We start from the raw sequence: 18,252 nt of genomic DNA on the forward strand, positions 1-18,252 counted from the left end.
GCTTAGGCAGGTATGACAAGACACAGGAGGGAGTAGTGTCATGAAAGCCCAGAGAGGACAGAATATCCAGGAGGAGAGGGTGGTCATCAGTGTGAAGGAAGGAAGGAAGGAAGGAAGGAAAGAAGGAAACAAGCTTGTATTGAGCTCTTACTATGTACACCACACTGTGCTAAGAGGTAGGTGTTAGTATCATATCCATTTTACTCTTGAGCAAATTTAGGCAGGCAGAGGTTAAGTGACTTGTGCAGGGTCATATAGCTAGTATTATGTCAGGTTTAATTTAAATTCAGATCTTTCTGACTCTAGGTCCTGTACTCTACTGTGCCACCTGGTTGCCCCTAAAGGCAGAGGTAGGTATGGGGCAGTCAGGTGGCACAGTAGATAAAGCATTGGACCTAGAGTCAGGAAGACCTGAGTTCTCATCCTACCTCAGACATTTACTAGCTGTGTAATCCTAGGCAAATTATTTAGCCTTTGGGGGGATAATAATAGTATCTCTCTCACAGGATTATTGTGAAAATAAAAGCACTTTGTAAACCTTAAGGCTCTGTAAAAATGTTAGCTATTATTATTAGGAGGATAGGACTGAAAAAAGACCAACAGATTTGGCAATTAAGATATTATTGCTAACTTTGGAGACAGCATTTTCAGTCAAAGGATGAGTTAGGAAGTTTGGGATTAGGCAAAGAAAAAGAATCATAGTAGCTAGCATTTATGTAGAGAACTGTAAGATTTGCAAAGCACTTTACATAAGCTATCTCAGTTGATTCTCAGAAATTACTCTGTAGGTACTATTATTACCCTCATTTTACAGTTGAGGAAACTGAGGTTAAGAGGATTAAGTGGCTTGCCCCTGTGACACAGCTGGTGGCAGAGGCAGGATTTCCCCTGGCTCCAAATCCAGTCTGCTATCCACTAGCTGCCTCAGTGGGGGACACTTGGGTATGTCTGAAGGTAGGAAATAGGAAGACCCTGAAGACTGGAAAGAGAGAAGATTATGATGGAAATCTGCAGGAGAGAAAGGGGGCTCTGATAGATATATGACTGATGTGGCCTTGGCAAGGTGTCGGGACACCTAACTCTTAGAGCCTGGGAGAAAGGAGACCCACCCTGGGGAGTAGGGGGCATATGTCAAGGGGTTTTGAGATGAGGAGAAGGCAAGAAGATGGAGCTCAGTCAAATGGCCTCTATTTTCTCAGTAAAGTCAAAGGCAAAAGTCGTCAGTTGATGGAGGGGGAGGGAGGGGTCAGTGTGGGAAGCTTGAGGACTGAATAAAAGGTTTGAAAAAGCTTTTGTGCAGGCGTGAGATAGAGAATCAATTAGAGAGAAATAAAAGGACTGCCTTGTTGCAGTGAGGGCCCAGTTGAAGTTGGATGACTTGAATTTATAATGTACCCAGTGGCTGCCCAGTCCTTTGTCCAGGGAAGTTTTTAGTCCATTTAATTGATCTTTTATCCATTTTAAGATAGTTGGATGTTGGTGAAACAGAGGAGGTTGGCTGTTTTTGTGGGACTGCAAAACGGGCAGGCATAGATGGGTTTGGATCTTCGTCTGGATCCCAATGATCATTTTTGACTTTATGGCCCCAGCACATAGCAGAGTGCCTAGCATATTTTTTTTTCTTGGCTTGTGAGTTCATTGGTGAATGAACCTCCCAGTGATGAAACTCCCTTTACTTATTCAGACATGGTGACATTTAATAGCTAGTATTGACATAGTGCTTTACAAATATTACTTTATCCTTACAACAGTTAGGTCCTATTATTAATAATTAGTTGCTGTTATTAATCCCCATTTTACAGATGAGAAAACTGAAACTGGTTGAGTGACTTGTCTAGGGTCACCAGGTAGTAAGTGGCTAAAATAGAATTTGAATACATATCTCCCTGACTCCAGGTCCAATCTCTTTCCACTGTGTCACCTAGCTGTTTCATGTAATACAGGCTTGTGGAATTGAATTGATGAGATCACAGATCCATTAGAGTATTAAGCATGAAGAACATCTAGTAGTCTGAGATAATGAAAAGAAAGTTCACTTGCATACAGTATTTGTTTGAGTTGCATTAACTAAAAGTCCATTCCAAGTGAATGGGTATCCTTTTGGACCAGGAAACGACACCTCAGTCACACTTCCACTCTGTGGAAGTAAGTATATTTAGAAAAGTCGTGGCCTTGCTTCCTGCTTTGTAGTTATTTTGACGATTAAAATCAAAGTTATGAAATGCCATGAATTCACTCAAGCAGCCTAATTGCAAATATTGCAGCCAATGAAATTCCAGGGCTTTAATCTTAGCTGGGGGTGGGGGGTAGAACATCTTGAAGCCTCTCCATCTTGCAGTTATTAGACTTTATTGAACCAATTATTAGATGAGATTTGGGGAGAACTGATAGAACTCTTGCTCCCAAGAGCTCCCATTTTCTGTGTAATCCTGTTCTGAGGACCACCTTCCATAGATTCAAATGAGAAAATAACCAGTTACCATTAGGGATAATTTCTAGGCAAATGAGTTAGGAGTTTTTTGTTCTGATAATTACAAGGAGGCTGATAAAGCCCTTCTGAAGTGCATAATGCTGGGAGCCTGTGTTTATCTCTTCCCTTTCCCCATGCTGCCTGTTTTCCTGGGATACGGCTTCATCTAGTGGGTTGCCTTGGTCTCAAACCAAGTCCATTATTAGGCTTTGCAGAATTCCTGCTTTGCTGCCAGAGAGTTTGGTCTTCTGGGTGGCTGCTTGGCTGGCCTTCAAATACTGGTGCCTCGGCTTGGGAGGGGAGGATGGGGGAGGGAAGCCCTGGCAGACTCCCCATGGGTGCAGTGTGCCTTGACTACTGATTGTCAAGGGCTTTTTACCCAGGCATGGGCCATTTACATGATAATTATTGTTTTGGAGAAGTTGCTTCCTTGGTGGGACTGCAGCCTCTGGGAGAACCTGGGCCGGAGTGGGCTCCAGTGCCCCGGGGGATGAGTAGGGTCAGCCTGCACTCCCGAGGTCGCTGGCAAGGCAATCAGGATAATAATACTAACAACAATAACCATTCTAATGTCTAATAATACCGATCTGGTACTTTATTATAATACACTGTAACAATGCATAATCTATTCTGATACATTATACTATATAATAACTCATAAAATGTATACAACATGGTAATCATACACACGGACAGTATAACAACTGTACATACCATATGACAATATAACAATGTGTAATATAATTACACTATATGAATATGTAATTACAGATGTCGTTTTATCAGTAATTTACAATAGGTTATGCCAATGTATAACATAAAATAGGATAATTATATAGTTTAGAATAGAATATACATGAATATATAGACATAGGATAGAACAGAATATAGAACACACACACACATTGCAGGGCGCGCTTCCGAGTTTGCAAAGAGATACCCCCCCCCCCCCCCCCCACCGGACAGAGGAGGCCACTGAGGCAGCCGGCGGGGCAGCGGCTCGAACGAGGTGGCGCTGCCTCGGGCCGTCCACCGGAGCCGCGCTCACGCTGGCCTGGGGCCGCAGGACCGGCCAGCCCGCCCCGCCCCGCGCCGGGAGGAGGGGCTTCCCGGCCGCTCCGGCCACGGCCCTGCCGGTCCCGGGCCCGAGCCCAGAGCGCGGCGCAAGCGGCCCCTGTGCCTTTAAGGCCCCGCCGTCGCGCCTGCGCGCTGGGCTTCCCTGGCGGTCTGGCCGGCCGGGAGCGGCGGCGGCCGAGGGCGTGGGGGGTGTGTGGTGGGGTGGGGGGGCTGCCCGGGTCGGAGTCCGCGTCGGCGCAGCAGCAGCGGCCCCAGCGGGGTGCCGGCAATCGGGGCGCGCGCGCGGAGCGACCCTCGGACAGACGGAGGCCGGGAGGGGCGGCGGCGGCGGCGGCCTGGGGAGCCGGGCTGAGGCGGCCACGGAGAGGCGGCGGCGGCGGCGGCGGCGGCGGGGGCTGCCGGCTGGAGGGGAAGTTGATGCGGACGCCCGAGCCCGCCCCAACTCTCCAAGGTGAGGGGGGCAGGCGTGAGGCCCGAGTCCGGGCCCGGGGACGCGGGTCGGCGTTCAGTGCCCCTCGACGCGGCCCGGGGCCCGGAGCCTCGGGCCGAGCCGCCTCAGCTGCGGCGGCGGGGGGGGGGGGGGGGGGGGGGTGGGGGGCCCCGGGAGCGCGGGTCTCCCCGCGCCCCCCGAGTTCGTGGAGGGCGCTCCCGGGGCGGGCCGGGCAGGGGCAGGGGGCCGGCCCGGCGCAGCGGGGGTCCTGGCCCCGCGCACCCCCGCGGGCTGCAGGGTCTATAAAAGCCCTTTTTTGTGCGGTAACCCCGACTTCTCCGGCCCTCCGGGCTCTCCCCCGAGCGGCTTCGGCCCCAGAAACTTGGGGGTGGCTTTTGTTCAGCTGGACCAAGCTCTGCCCGGAGCCCGTCCTGGGGGCCCCTCCCCAACCGCGACCGCGGACGCCGGGTCGGTGCGCTTCCCGACGCCCACCCGGTCCCGAGGTCGCCCCCACTTCTTGGAGGAGCGGACTGTGGTCGGGGGTGCGGCTGGACTGGAGCCGGGTGCCCCGACTGCGGGAGAGTAGCCAGGCAGCACTTCCTGCCCCCGCGGCCGGGCCGGCCCGGCCCTCCTGTGGGACCTGACCCGGACCGGGAAGAAGCGACCCCTCCGGGCACAGGCTGCGGGGACGCCCAGCCCTCCCGGGCAGCCTGCGGGGACGCCCAGCCCTCTCGGGCAGCCTGCGGATCGGGACCGCGCAGCCTTTGGAGGGGCTTCGTAGGGGACCCCGCGGGCGGGGGGAGAGGGGGGGTGAGCGTCCCCCCGAGAGCAGCAGCAGGGGGCTTCCTCCAGAAGCCGGCAGGTGTTGACAGGCTTGGTCTGCGGCCGCTAGCCTTGGGAAGGTGTGAGCTGAGCTGTGCCTCGAGCAGCGCTGGGAGTGCGCCGTACCTGGCCCAGCCTTCCCCGGGAAGAGTGGGAAGCGCCTCCCGGTTGCCCAGAAGCCCGTGGGGCCCTCTGTCTTAGTGTCCCACTCTTGGTGGCCCCATTTGGGTTCCCTCGGCACAGACCCTACACTGGTTTGCCGTTTCCTTCTCCAGCTCATCCTACAGATGAGGAAACTGAGGCAAACACGGTTAGGTGACTTTCCCAGGGTTGCACGGCAAGGGAGTGTCTGTGGTCACATTCGAATTCAGGCCCTCTGTCCGCTGCCCTTCAGGGTCCCTATCTTAGCCAGATAAAGGGTAGTAAACACCGAGCCCGTCCTTCCCAGTGAGGCTCCTGCTCAGCCCGTCAGCCCCGTGGGTGATGCTGTGACTGCCCCAGCCATTCCTGTCATCCTCGGGGCTCCTCTCCGTCCCTGCTCTATCTCATGTCCCATCACTGCGCCCTGTCCAGTGTGGCGTGGGCAGCCTGCCGCTGTACACAGGGGCACCGGGGATCAGTGGTACCTGCCGTTTGTCCCCTGTCATACAAGAGGCACTTAGTTCCTCCTGTGTTTGTGCCTTCCCAGAATGCAGCACAGCCTGCAGACTCCGATTTGGATCAGAGGTTTGGAGTTCAGAGGGATTGTAGAGGCCAGCTTGTCTCACTTCCTTATGTGAGGGATAAAGAAACCGAGGCGCCGGTGACATACATAGAATGGTGTTTTAGGAATATCGGTCCTCCAGTCCTACAGAAAACGAATGGAAGTGGGTATAAGTCTAAATCCAAAGAGGCCAATCAAGGTGTTTTACCTCAAGAGTCCAGAGCTCTGGTGCTATGAATTTTTGTTCCCAAGGAAAAAGAATAAGAGGAAAATGAAAAAGCAGCACGTTGATTTAGAAGATAGAGTGCTGGACTTGGAGTAAGGAAAACCAAGTTAAGATCTTGTCTCAAGCACTTAGTAGCTGTGTGACCCTGGATAAGTCACCTATGGCATGAGGTCACCTCCTCCTTTAGCGTTACTAAACAGTCACAGAAGTCAAAAAAGCAACTCTCACAACAAATATGTATAGTCCAGCAATGCAAATTCTCATCTTGCCACATCCAGAAACCTGTGTCTCGTTCTGAATTGTAATCCACTCTCTGGCAGGACATGGGAAGGGAGGCAAAGGGTATAAGCATTTATATCGTGCCTGCCTGTGTGCCCCACACTATGCTAAGAGCTTTTAACATTTTAACCAAATGTTAAGGTGGGCTGCACCATTCATCTTCAGGCCTCTGGATCTATGGTTTATTACTGCACTGATCAAAGTTTTAAAGTCTTTCAGAGGCTTTTTCTCTCTAATGTAGTCATTGTGTAAACTGTTCTAGTTCTCATTTCACGACTTCAGTTCCTAGAGGTCATCTCCAGTTTCCTCTGAAGCTGGCCATTTGGTCATTTCTTATGACTATAATATTCCATTCCTTTAATATAATACTTTATCCATTCTCTGCTATTGATGGTCACACCCTCAGTTTCCAATTTTTTTGCCCTCACAAAAAGAGCAGCTATAAATATTTTTGCATGTTATCCTCTTTCTTGGATTTTTTTTTAATTAAAAAAATTTTTTTTTTAATTTCTTGGATCTTTTTGAGGCATAGACCTTGTAAATGATATCAATGGTCACTAGCTTTTAGGGCATATTTCACTACAGTTGGTTTATTTTGTAATCCTGTTCATTTTATTTCATGCAATTAAAAACATTATTCTGAGTGGGAGTCCATTGGCTTCACCAAACTGCCAAAGGGATGGAGTCTGTGATGCACAAAAGGTTAAGAATCTCTTCTTTAAATGTTGGCATACTACCTGTTTAACAGGAGGCTGGATAATGCTGGCTCTAATGTCTGATAAGTGTGTAAAAGACTAGGTATTAATTGCTCAATAGAGCTTCGTTGTGGGCTGAACCTCAGTACCATATTGTATCCGGTGCTGTTGTCTAGCTTCCCAAAGGAAGGTTTGCATGCCTGCTACCATGGTGAGTACTAGCTTTGGACATTTGGTGGGAAAACTTTCTCATGACTTTGTAGACGACAAGGCTGATGCACTAGATAGATGGATTTGCAATAAATTCATTGACAGAATTACTACCTCAAAAGATCGAGGCAGATTAGAATGCTAGACAGTCTTAAAAAGATGAAATGTAATTGGGATACCCCATTAACAAAAAAAACTCAAACCGCATACATATATGGGAGAAAATGTGGCTTAATAAGCAATTTATGGAGAAAGAACTTTGCTTTAAAGTTCATCACAGGATCATAGATTTCATTCTGTGCTTATGGGGCTTCCAAATCACATCTTAATTTCCAATTCTAATGTCTTTTCCCCCGAAACCTCTTTCTTCTTGAAGTCTGCAGTATTTGACACTTGATCATCTCCTCTTGAATATTTTCTCTTTAGTTTTTATGAGGCTGCTTTCTCTTGCTTGACTTCTAACAATCTGACTCTTCCTTCTCAGTCTCTTTTGTGGATTCTTTATCTATGTCATGCCCATTAACATGTCCATTAATGTGCCCTGGGGGTTCTGTCCTGGGTCTTCTTTTCTTTTTCTCTCTATGATATCTCACCTGTGTAATAATAATGATAACTAGCATTTTTATAACACTTTAAGATGACATGGGGTCACTTATCTCTCTGCAGATGATTCCCAGATCTGTATCTCTAAACTGAGTCTCTCTCTTGGGCTCCACCTGCCTTTGGGGCATCTTAGATTAGATGTCCCATAGTTATCTCAAATACAGAACATCCAAAACAGAACTAATTAGCTTGCCCCTTAAACATTCCATCTATTCCAGACTTCTCTTTTGCTGTTGAGCGTTCTGCTGTCCTTCTAGTAATCCAGGCTTAAACTTCACTATCATCCTTAACTTCTCATTGTCAACCTTCACAAAATATCTTGTATAAGTCCCCTTCTCTCAACTAATACCACTACCACTCTAGTTCAGGCTTTCATCTGCTCTTGCCTGGACAGTCTATGTAAAAAAAAATTCTGTTTTATTTTCAGTTCTGCTAAATCTTATTGTTATTATATAAATTGTTCTCCTGGTTCTCCTCACTTCACTTTGCATTTTATAACATGTCTTTCTAGGTTTTTCTGAAACCACTGCCTTCATCATTTCTTACAGAACAATAGTATTTTATCACATGCATATACCATAACTTGTTCAACAGTTCTTTGATTGATGGGTTTCCCCCACTTTCTAATTCATTGCCACCACAAATAGAGCTGCTATAAGTATTTTTTGTAAATATGGGTCCTTGTCCTCTTTCTTTGATTTCTTTGGGGTATAGACCTAGTAGTGGTATCTCTAGATCAAAAGACTTATTGGTCATAGTTACATATTTTTTTTTTCAGAATAGTTGAACCTGTACACAGCTCTACCAACACTGCATTAAAAAAACCTGTTATTCCATACCCCCTACATTATTTGTCATTTTCCTTTTTTGGCATCTTAGCCAATCTCATGGTTATGAGGTAGTGCCTAAGAGTTGTTTTAATTTTCATTTCTTTAATTAGAGTGATTGAAACATTTTCTCATATGGCTACTGATAGCTTGGATTTCTTCCTCCGAAAACTGTCTGTTCATATCCTTTGACCATAATGAATTGGGGAGTGGCTGTTGTTCTTATAAATGTGATCTGATTCCCTATATCTTAGAAATTATACCTTTATTAGAAATTAGAGACACCTGCTGCAAAGATTCTGATTCCCCCTCCCCCCAATTTCTTGTTTCTCTGGTAATTTTAACTGTATTGGTTTTGTTTGTACAACAACTTTTTAGTTTTATGTAGTAAAAATTTACCATTTTTTTTGTCATGTGAGCTTCTCTGACAGATCATTTCTTCCATGTTCAGTAATTTGCTTATGATGGCTCTTTATGTTTGAATCATGTACTCCTTTTGAACTTATCTTGGTCTATGGTATGGGATGTTGGCCTTTGCCTAGTTTCTGGCAGACTGCTTTCCGGTTTTCCCAGCCATTTTTGTTGAGTACTGAGTTCTTGCCCCGGTAGCTGGGATCTTTGGATGTATCAGACACTAGACTGTTGTGTTCACTTGATCAACTTCCCTGTTTCTTGTCTAGTACCAAGTTGTTCTACGGCTTTATAGTATAGTTTGAGATGTTACTGCTAGTCTCTTTTCCTTCTCATTTTTTCATCGATTGCCTTGATATTCTGTAACTTTTGTTTCTCCAGATGAAATTTGTTATCATTTTTCCTAGCTCTGTAAATTAATTCTTTGGTAATCGGAATGGTATTGCACTAAATAAATAATTTTTATTATGTTGGCCTGTTGTTCTTCAGTCTTGTTTCAGTCATGTCCATATCTTTCTTGGCAAGGTTACTGGACTGGTTTACCATGTCCTTCAGCTCATTTGACAGATGGGGACACTGGGACAAGTAGGTTTAAATGACTTGATCAGGGTCTCAGAGTAAGTGCCTGAGTCCAGATTTGAACTTAGCAAGAGGAATGTTCCTGACTTTATGCCTGGCACTCTATCCATTGTGCCACCTAGCTGCTATGAAATTAATATTTCTCCAATTATTTTGTTCTATTTTTACTTGTGTGAACAGTGATTTGTAATTATATTCATAGAGTTCCGGTGTATGTATTGGCAAGTAGACTCCCAAATATTTTATATCTCTTCCTGCTGGATTTTGCTAGTAATATACAGAAATATTGATAATTTGTGTGGGTTATTTTATATCCTAGGGCAGGTAGGTGGTGCAGTGGATAGAGTAGATGACCAGAATTCAGTAAGACTCATCTTCAGGAATTCAGATCCAGCTTTAGACACTTACTAGCTGTGTGACCCTGTTTGTCTTAATTTCTTCATCTGTAAAATAAGCTGGAGTAGGAAATGGCAAACCACCCAAGTATCTTTGCCAAGAAAATCCCAAATGGGGTAATGAAGAGTTGGATATGACTGAATAACATTTTATATCCTGTAACTTTGCTGAAGTTTTATATTCTTTCAGTTAGTTTTTTTAGTTGACTCTCTGGAGTTCTCTAAGTAAACCATCATATTATGTGCAAAAAGGGATAGCTTATAGTCCTCATTTACTATACCTGTTTCTTCAGTTTCTTTTTTCTTGTCTTACTGCTTTAGTTAGCATTTGTAGTGTAATATTGAATAATATGATGATAATGAACATCCATCCTTCATCTCTGATCTTATTAGAAAGACTTCTAGCTTAACTCCATTATAGACTATATTGACTCTTGGTTTTAAATAGATACTACTTAACATTTTCAGGAAAGCTGTCCATTTATTTCTGTGCTTTCTAACCTTTTCTAAAATGTTTTTAACAGGAATGAATGTATTTTTCAGTAATTCCCTTCATGTATTAAAATAATGATGTTTTTGTTTATCAGATGGTCAGTTATGCTTAGAGTTTTACTGATATTGAACCAGCCCAGTGTCTCTGATATAAATGCAGCCTGGTTATAATTTATGATTTTTGTGATACATTGCTGTAATCTCCTTGCTAATATTTTACTTAAAAGTTTTGCTTCAAGGGGCGGCCAGGTAGCTCAGCGAGTAAGAGCACTGTCCCCAGTGTCGGGATGACCTGGGGATCGAATCCGGGCTCAGATACTTAGCACCACACCCAGAAATAACTGGCCGTGTAACCTTGAGCAAGTTACTTAACCCCAATTGCTTTAAAAAAAAAAGTTTTGTTTCAGTATTTATTAGTAGAATTAGTCTTTCTTAAAAAATTTTGTTTCTCCCTGGGTTAGGTATCAAGACTATATTTATGTTATAAAAGGAATTTGTAGGATTTTTTCTTTACCTGTTTTTAAAAACATATGGTATTGGAATTGCTTCTTCTTGAACTATTTGGTTGAATTCACTTGTAAGTCCTACTGGTCCTGGGTTTATTTTTTCCTTTGGGAGTTCATATTTATGGCTTGCTTAATTTCTTCTCCCAAGATGGGAGAAGTTTTTTTTTTCCTGTTCTGTTAATCTGGGCAGTTTTTATTTTTGTAAACATTCATCCATTTCATCTAGATAGTTATTTTGGCACATAATTAGGTAAAATAACTTCTAATAATTATTTTTATTCTTGATTGGTTATGATTTTACCTGTTTCCTTTTTTTATACTGGTTACTTGGTTTTTGTTCATTTTCTTAACCAAATTAACTACCAGCTTACCTATTTTATTGTTTAGTTTTTAAAAGCAGCTCCTAGTTTTATTTTTCATTTCAATGTTTTTTTAAACTCACAATTGTGTTACTCTGTCCTTTGAGTTTCAGGATTTCTATTTTGGTGTTTAATTGGGGGTTTTAAATTAGTTGGTTTTCTAGACATTTTTGTTTGAATTCCTTGATTTGTTTTGTTCTTTGATCTGTTCTTTCTCTCTTTTATTGATCAAAGAGTTTAGAGATAGGTATTTCCCCCAAGTGATGTTTCTACCTGGCCTATTTCAGTAGCTATAATTCTTCTTACTTCAATTCTCCCTCCATTAGCCACCAAAATGAAGGAAACTAAAGTGTAACTTTACCTATGTAACACCTTCCCAGACCTCCTGTGATGTGTTGTTTGGGGTATTTGAAGCTCTTCACAGCCTGGCCCTTGTTATTATACTTCACTCTCCTGTATGCACACTGCTTTGTAGCTTTGCTGGCCCACTTGTAGTCAGTTCCTCAAACAGCACTCCATCTGCATTGGCTGTCAGTCTTCACTAGTCTGCACTTCCCCATTGTCATCTTAGTTTTCTTGGCTTTCTTCAAGGCTCATTCCCAATCCTACCTCCTGTAGGAGCCTTTTCTGGATCTTTCCCAGCTGCTAGTACCTTCCTTTCTTAGTTCCCATTAAATCTAGCACTTAAGCATACCTAGTTATTTACATGTTGTCTCTGTTAGAATATAATCTCCTTGAGGATGGGAACTTTTGCCTTATTTTGTATCCCAGAGTCTTAGCATAGTGCCTGACACATGGGTGCTTGGCTGACTGACTGCAAAAACTGGTTAGATCTTGTGCAGTGGAAGGCTACTTAGATCTTAGGATGTAGTAAACAAAAAAAAAAGTTTTTTGTTGAAGTCATGTTATCTGGGTATCAGCATTTACTAGCAGTATGATCATGAACAAATTATAGACTTTAAGCCTCAGTTTCCTTATCTGTAATTAGACACAAAAGTACTTGCATGACGTCCATTACAGGGTTTTTGTGACAAAAAAAAAACTTTGTAAAACCTTAAAGCACTATATGAGTGTGAATATGATAGTGTTCTTCCTGGGATTGTGATTTGGAACTGTATGCGGGCAGTGCAACAGGGTCCTGCACTCAGGGCCAGCAAAGGGTCCCTTGTAAGGGGGAGAACAGATAGGATCAATGATTAAAAGGTAAAGGGAGGGAGGTGGATTTTATCTTTTTCTTTACTATTTTTTAAAATGACACAAAAATGGACTGGGCTGCTTCATGAGATGATAGAATCTTTGTTTCTGGAGATGCCCTTGACTGGGGTGTTAAAGAAGGAATTCATGCATTTGTGAGGAGTTGATCTTTGTCTTTAAGATTCCTTCAAATTCTAAGCTTCTGTAATTCTAGGTTGATAGGTGTTCTTCACTTTCAGGTTTAAATCCAGTTCACTGCAGTAGCAAGAATTTCATGTTTATTTGCAGGTTGTTTTTCTGGTATGTTTTTAGAATCTAGGGATTAATGCAACTGATTCTGTGATTTTTGGTTATGTTCTTAGTTTCTTTAATTGGATCATTCTTTTGAGAATTCCCAAAGCATATTTTGACACCTTTTTTACATTGCTTGTAGCTTCCATAAAATGACTTAACAGGCTTTAAAAAAATTTTGTCTCTATCCCAACAACCAGCCCAGTGCCTTCCACATAGGAGGCACTTAATATATGCTTGTTGGATTGAATAGGATTGGAGGGATGTAACAATCCTCAATCCATTATGCAATCAGGTCTTCTTTTCCGCTGATTAAGAAAAGAGCCAGATGTGTCTTGGGACAGATTTCCTTCTTCTCTGGGTCAGCACTTAGTGTTCAGGAAGCCCCTTAATTCTGGGGTAGCTGAATCCAGCATCTTTTAGCTTTTGCCCATAGGGGTTTTAGAATGTTGATGCAGCAAGAGAGAAAGCTGCAACTCTAAGGAACAATTTTAGGAGAAGTTTTTTGTTGTTGTTGTTGGAATGGAGGAAAAAGGTGAGAGAAGAGTGACCTCAGATGTTTTAGAAATTAGAATTGCTTGGGGATTAGGAAGACTTGTCCGACAGGAGACATGAAAGATGTTTATTTGAAAATGGGGAGAGCTAACGGGTGTTAGGGTAAAACTGTTTTTAAAAATCCTCTTAATATATTCCTTGCTACCCATGCAATCTGTGAGTTTGGTTAATGATTTTTAAGGGGAAAAAAAGGAAAACTTAATGATTTTTCAAAAGGATAGTAAGTTTTGTTTCTAAAATGAACCACTATCTTGAATTTGGTCTTATGGATTGTATATAGGTACTTTCAGATCCAATTTAAAAGCAAGGGCAGAAGATGGAGTCATTAGATTTTTTTGAGTGAAGTAGGTTTATTAGCTTGTGAAGGTAGTCAGACTCATAACAGAACCCTTTTAAAATTTGCTTTTAGATTAACTGAATAATTATTTAAGAACAAGAAAATAAGTTTTAAGGATTGTTTATTCCATACATGAAGAAAGTATATTTAGAGGCAACATTGTACATTTGTTCTGGATTTGGATCTAGTGAGACCAGGGTTCAAATTCTGCCTCTGACCTTTACTGTGTGACTGAGCAAGTTTATTGGACCTCAGTGCTTCAAGTGATTCCCAGGACTTGTTAAGCTGTTCATGACTCACATGTCTGCAGCCTTGCCCAGGGATAGCGTGGATTGGGAGTGATAGTTAAATACTTGAATGGCCTTGTGCCCTCCTGGATGTGGGTCTGTTCCCTTCTTTGGGGTACGAGGCTTCTTCCAGCCCAGACTCCTACCCTGTGGTACTCCTGTCTATGCCCAGCCAGTGAAGTGTACCACAAGAAGGCCAGAAGCACCCTCCCCCCACCCGAATGTGTGGCCAGCCCATCCCTCTTGTTTATGTATTTCTTTGACATCCCTCACACCAATTTCTTCTGGATCACTTTTTGTTTGAAATGTGTTGCATCCTGTTCACATAATACTGAAGCTTCTCTATTGCTATTTGGAAGGTTGTCAATTTTAATTTTTCTCTTTTAAAAAATTAATTTATTTTAAAATTTCAACATTTGTTTTTATAAGATTTTGAGTTCTGAATTCCCCTTCCCCCACTCTCCCCTCTCTGAGGTCATTCAGTCTGATATAGGCTATACATGTATGATCATATTAAACATATTTCCATATTAGTTATGTTGTGAAAGAAGAATCAGAACAAAAGGAAAAAGCCATAAGAAAGAAAAAACAAAAAACAAAAAAAGAAAGAGAAAATAGTCTACTTCAATCTGATTCAGACTTTATAGTTCTTTATCTGGATGTGGATGGCATTTTCCATCATGATTTTTTTTTTTTTTTGCTTTTTGGAGGGCAGTTGGGGTTAAGTAACTTGCCCAAGGTTACACTGGTAGTTTTTTTTGTGTGGGTGTTAAGTATCTGAGGCCCGACCTGAACTCTGGTCCTCCTGACTCCAGGGCCGGCGCTTTACTCACTGCGCCACCTAGCTGCCCCGTCATGTTTCTTTTGGGATTGTCTTAAATCATTGCATTGCTGAGGAAGAGCTAAGTCTATCAAAGTTGGTCACCACACAATATTGCTGTTACTATGTACCATGTTCTCCTGGTTCTGCTCTCTTCATTTAGCAACAGTTCGTGTAAGTCTTTCCAGGTTTTTCTCAAGTCTGCCTGCTCATCATTTCTTATGGAACAATAGTATTCCATTACATTCATATGCTACAACTTATTCAGCCATTCCCCAATTGATGAGCCATCATCCCCTCAGTTTCCAGTTCTTTGCCACCACAAAAAGAGCTGCTATAAATACCACTTTTAATTTTCCTAAGATTCTGGAATTCTGTGTTGCAGCCATGTGGCACCTTTAAGAGTAATTATGGGGATTGGACCTATAATCTCAGTAGTCTAGGGGACTCTCACATGAGGAAATTCCCTCTTCAGATGCAAGCCTCCCATCTTCTCTTCCCAGAGCCCCACAGCCAGGATTTAAATTCGAGTCTTTGCAGCTTTGGGGCTGGCCCTGGATGTTAAAAGAGTATTAGTATTAAAGAGAGAAGTCTTTTTTAAAAGGAAGAAACTTGGATTCATTAACAGAACTTTGTAATTTCTCCAAGATTGTCCAAATTCTTCTTTCGGAAGTATCTTTCAGCTCTAGATCTATTGTTATAAGTTATTTAAGCCTTATAAGTTATTAAATTTGGAGGTTAAGGTGATAAAATCACTTGCTTCTGTATCTTGAGAAGCATGTAGGAATACCAACCACTGTAAAAGCAATGTAAAGTTTGCTTAGTTATGATACCCTTGAATACCAGGTTTTTGTCCCTGTGGTGAGCTCATTTATCCTTCCTGACTTATAATAATGTTTTTACACTTAGAAAAGGGAAGAATTGAAAGTATGATTGTGGGAGGAAAGAGGAGTGGACACCAGAGCAGGAAATTATGTAAACATGGAGAGAACTCTAGTATCTAAAGTCCTCTGTCAGCTTAATTTACTTATTGCTTTAGTATTGTTGGGTGGATTGAATAGGAAAGGCCAGCCATTGAAGTGTTTCACTCAGCTTGCCTTGTGGATTCTAATTGACTTTGTTTTATTAGGTACATATAGAACTCATGTAACAAGCATTGAGTAACAGACATTGAAAAGCAGAATACATTGACTAAAGCATAACCGTCTGACGCATACAAGAAAGATCCTGTGACTGGCTCTGAAGAGCTGTTGTCAGACAAACCAAGATCGAATACGTAGAAACATGAGGGGACAGCTTTTTCTGCTCACCTCTCCAGGTATTGTTGGTATTTGCCCATTTTGAGTTTTTAAAAGTAAAGCTAAGGTATTCTAGATTGTGAAGGCATATATTTCTCTTCAGGGCTCGCCATTCTTTTTGGACACTTTAATCCCTAATCCCTTAATTTTCTGGGTACCACTAGAAATGTTACCTTGTCTTTGACTTGCCTGTAAAATTACTGCTTTGATGTATAATTTTCAGCTTATTCATATGCAGGCATAGTATTAATTTTTATGTCTGGTAGATGAGAAATCAGTTTTGAGGAGAAAAAATATCTGGTTTATTTAATTGACTTCTTGAAGTGGTTTATAAAAATTATTTAAGAAAAGTCATTTCATTAAAAAAAATTTTTGGATGTTAGATATGTACAAAGAATTACCCTTTGTTTTTCATTTTATGCATTTAAAAATACTATTCTGAAAAAGTCTATAAGCTTTACTAGACTGTTTTCAAAGGGGACACAAAGTTTCCAGCATGTCTTCTGCAGTTGTTGGCTGTCTTCTCACAGATCTACCCAGACCACTGGAAGCCTTTTGTAATGCCAAGCAAAGGCAACTTCCCAAGGTTCAAAATACCGGCATAGCTGCTCTCCATTTTACTCAGTGACAAATTAAGAACAGAGAAAATAAAAATGTAGCATAATTCAAAATACAGCATTCACCAAGTGTAATTCAATAATATCCAAGTACTACTCCACCCCTAGGCAGTACGTTCATTTAGTCAATCACAAAGCCCCTCTTCTCAAATGGAGATTAGTTTCCAATCATAAGCAAAGTACATCCATTTGGTCAGTCCCAGAGCAAAAAAGTCAAAAGTTTCCCAACCCTGGATCACAACTGAAAAGGCCATCTATCCCAGAGTTACAACAATCTTAAGCACAGCATTTAATACCCAAAGAGAGGTCTTTTCTTCATCTTGACCCAAGGCAAGTTCTCAGCAATTTTTGTTCCTGGGGAGACAAAGCTTAGCAAGGCCACAAGATACATTGCCAGGGTCCTCATTAATTCATTCTGTCTGCAGAACAGTCCTAGGACCCCTGAAAACATTAGCAAAACCCTCTTCCAGGATTTTTATAAACATACAACAAGAAAATCCTTCTTCAGGGCTTCTGAACTAACAGCAGGGTTCCAGGACCTCTGCAACAACAGCATTGGCTTTCACCAGTGGGCACAATTCACTCTCTGTCTGCAGAACAGTCTCAGGATCCTGTAAAAAGGTTCCCAGACTCCTGCAACAACAGCACTGTCCTTCACCAGTGGACAGTATTCACTCTCTGTCTGCAGGACAGTCTCAGGAGCTCTTAACCAACAGCCAGGTTCCAGGACTTCTTCAACAACAGGACTGTCTTTCACCCAGCTCCCGGGACAGGTCTCAAAAGTCCAGGGCAATTCAAAGTGGCCCTCAGCAATCCTCTCAGCCTCTCTTTGCCTCCAAAAGTGCTGCTTCCAAAAAGTTCTTGTGTCTCTCCAAATCTAAGTCACCAGCTCCTCCCAGTTCAGCACTCTCTTTTCATGTCAACAAGTCCATCCCACAAGTGGGATTCACAAGCTCTGGGTTTTAACACTCAACTATGCCAATACAGGGGATCTTTAAATTCCATTACTATTACACCTTCCTCATACCCTTTTGTTATTTTGTGAATGTTAATATGCCTCTCGGGTTGTCCATCTGCTATTTCTCATTCTCAATATAGGATTGGCTCTCCCTTATTTCTGCTCATACAAGTCCTCTACAACAGAGGTGTCAAACTCTCAGATAAAACTGAGTGGACTCAAGCCAGATTAAACTGTAACTGGGAAATGTTTAACAAAATAAATAAAAGTACAGAACAACATAGGTAATGTTAATTTGGGGTTTTCTAAATATCCTGTCCATAGGGATCAGTTTCTGTTTGAGTTTGACACCACTGTTCTATAATGTGTTTTAGCCTGTTTTATCATAAAGTAAAAGCTCATGTCTTCATTTTCAATATTGAGATTACTCTGTATCTTGTTAATGTTTATATTTCAGTCCTTCAGTGCCATTCTACAGGAGTGGCCAGAACCCTGCTGGGCTGCCTGACTGCTGACACTGCAGTGGAGAATGGTCACTGGCTTGAGCCTGTTAGACCTTACTGTCTGGGCCGCCTCTGCTGCGTCCCAGCATCTTCTAGGTGTTGATCAGGCGTTGGACCTGAGCTTGGGAAAACCCAAGTTCAGATGTGGTCTCATACAATCACTAGTGACCAAGTCACTCATCTGCTGTCTTACCTTAGTTTCCTCAACTGTAAAATGGACATAACATTAGTACCTACCTAAGGTTGTTGTGAGGATCATATGAGATAATATTTGTAAAGCTCTTAGCACAGTTCTGTATACATAGTGG

At 42.5% G+C, this 18,252-nt stretch overlaps 1 protein-coding gene across 8 annotated transcripts in view; it reads left to right on the top strand.

Annotated features, from left to right (window-relative positions):
- Window positions 1-18,252, top strand: part of LOC138165446 (ecotropic viral integration site 5 protein homolog) — a 219,209-nt gene that overhangs the window by 13,562 nt on the left and 187,395 nt on the right. The window contains exon 1 of one of the 8 annotated variants that reach the window (XM_069093822.1): window positions 3,848-3,998. The exons of 5 other annotated variants lie outside the window; for them this stretch is intronic. The gene's annotated coding sequence lies outside the window, so the exon portion shown is untranslated. Of the gene's footprint in view, window positions 1-3,847; window positions 3,999-15,659; window positions 15,887-18,252 lie in introns of those variants that run through there. 2 more of the 8 variants (XM_069093823.1, XM_069093824.1) reach the window with 2 other exon arrangements.

This window comes from Petaurus breviceps, unplaced genomic scaffold, assembly GCF_028583685.1.
Source record: "Petaurus breviceps papuanus isolate PSGF00001 unplaced genomic scaffold, PetGlider_PUasm1.0 208, whole genome shotgun sequence".
Lineage (NCBI taxonomy): Eukaryota > Metazoa > Chordata > Mammalia > Diprotodontia > Petauridae > Petaurus > Petaurus breviceps.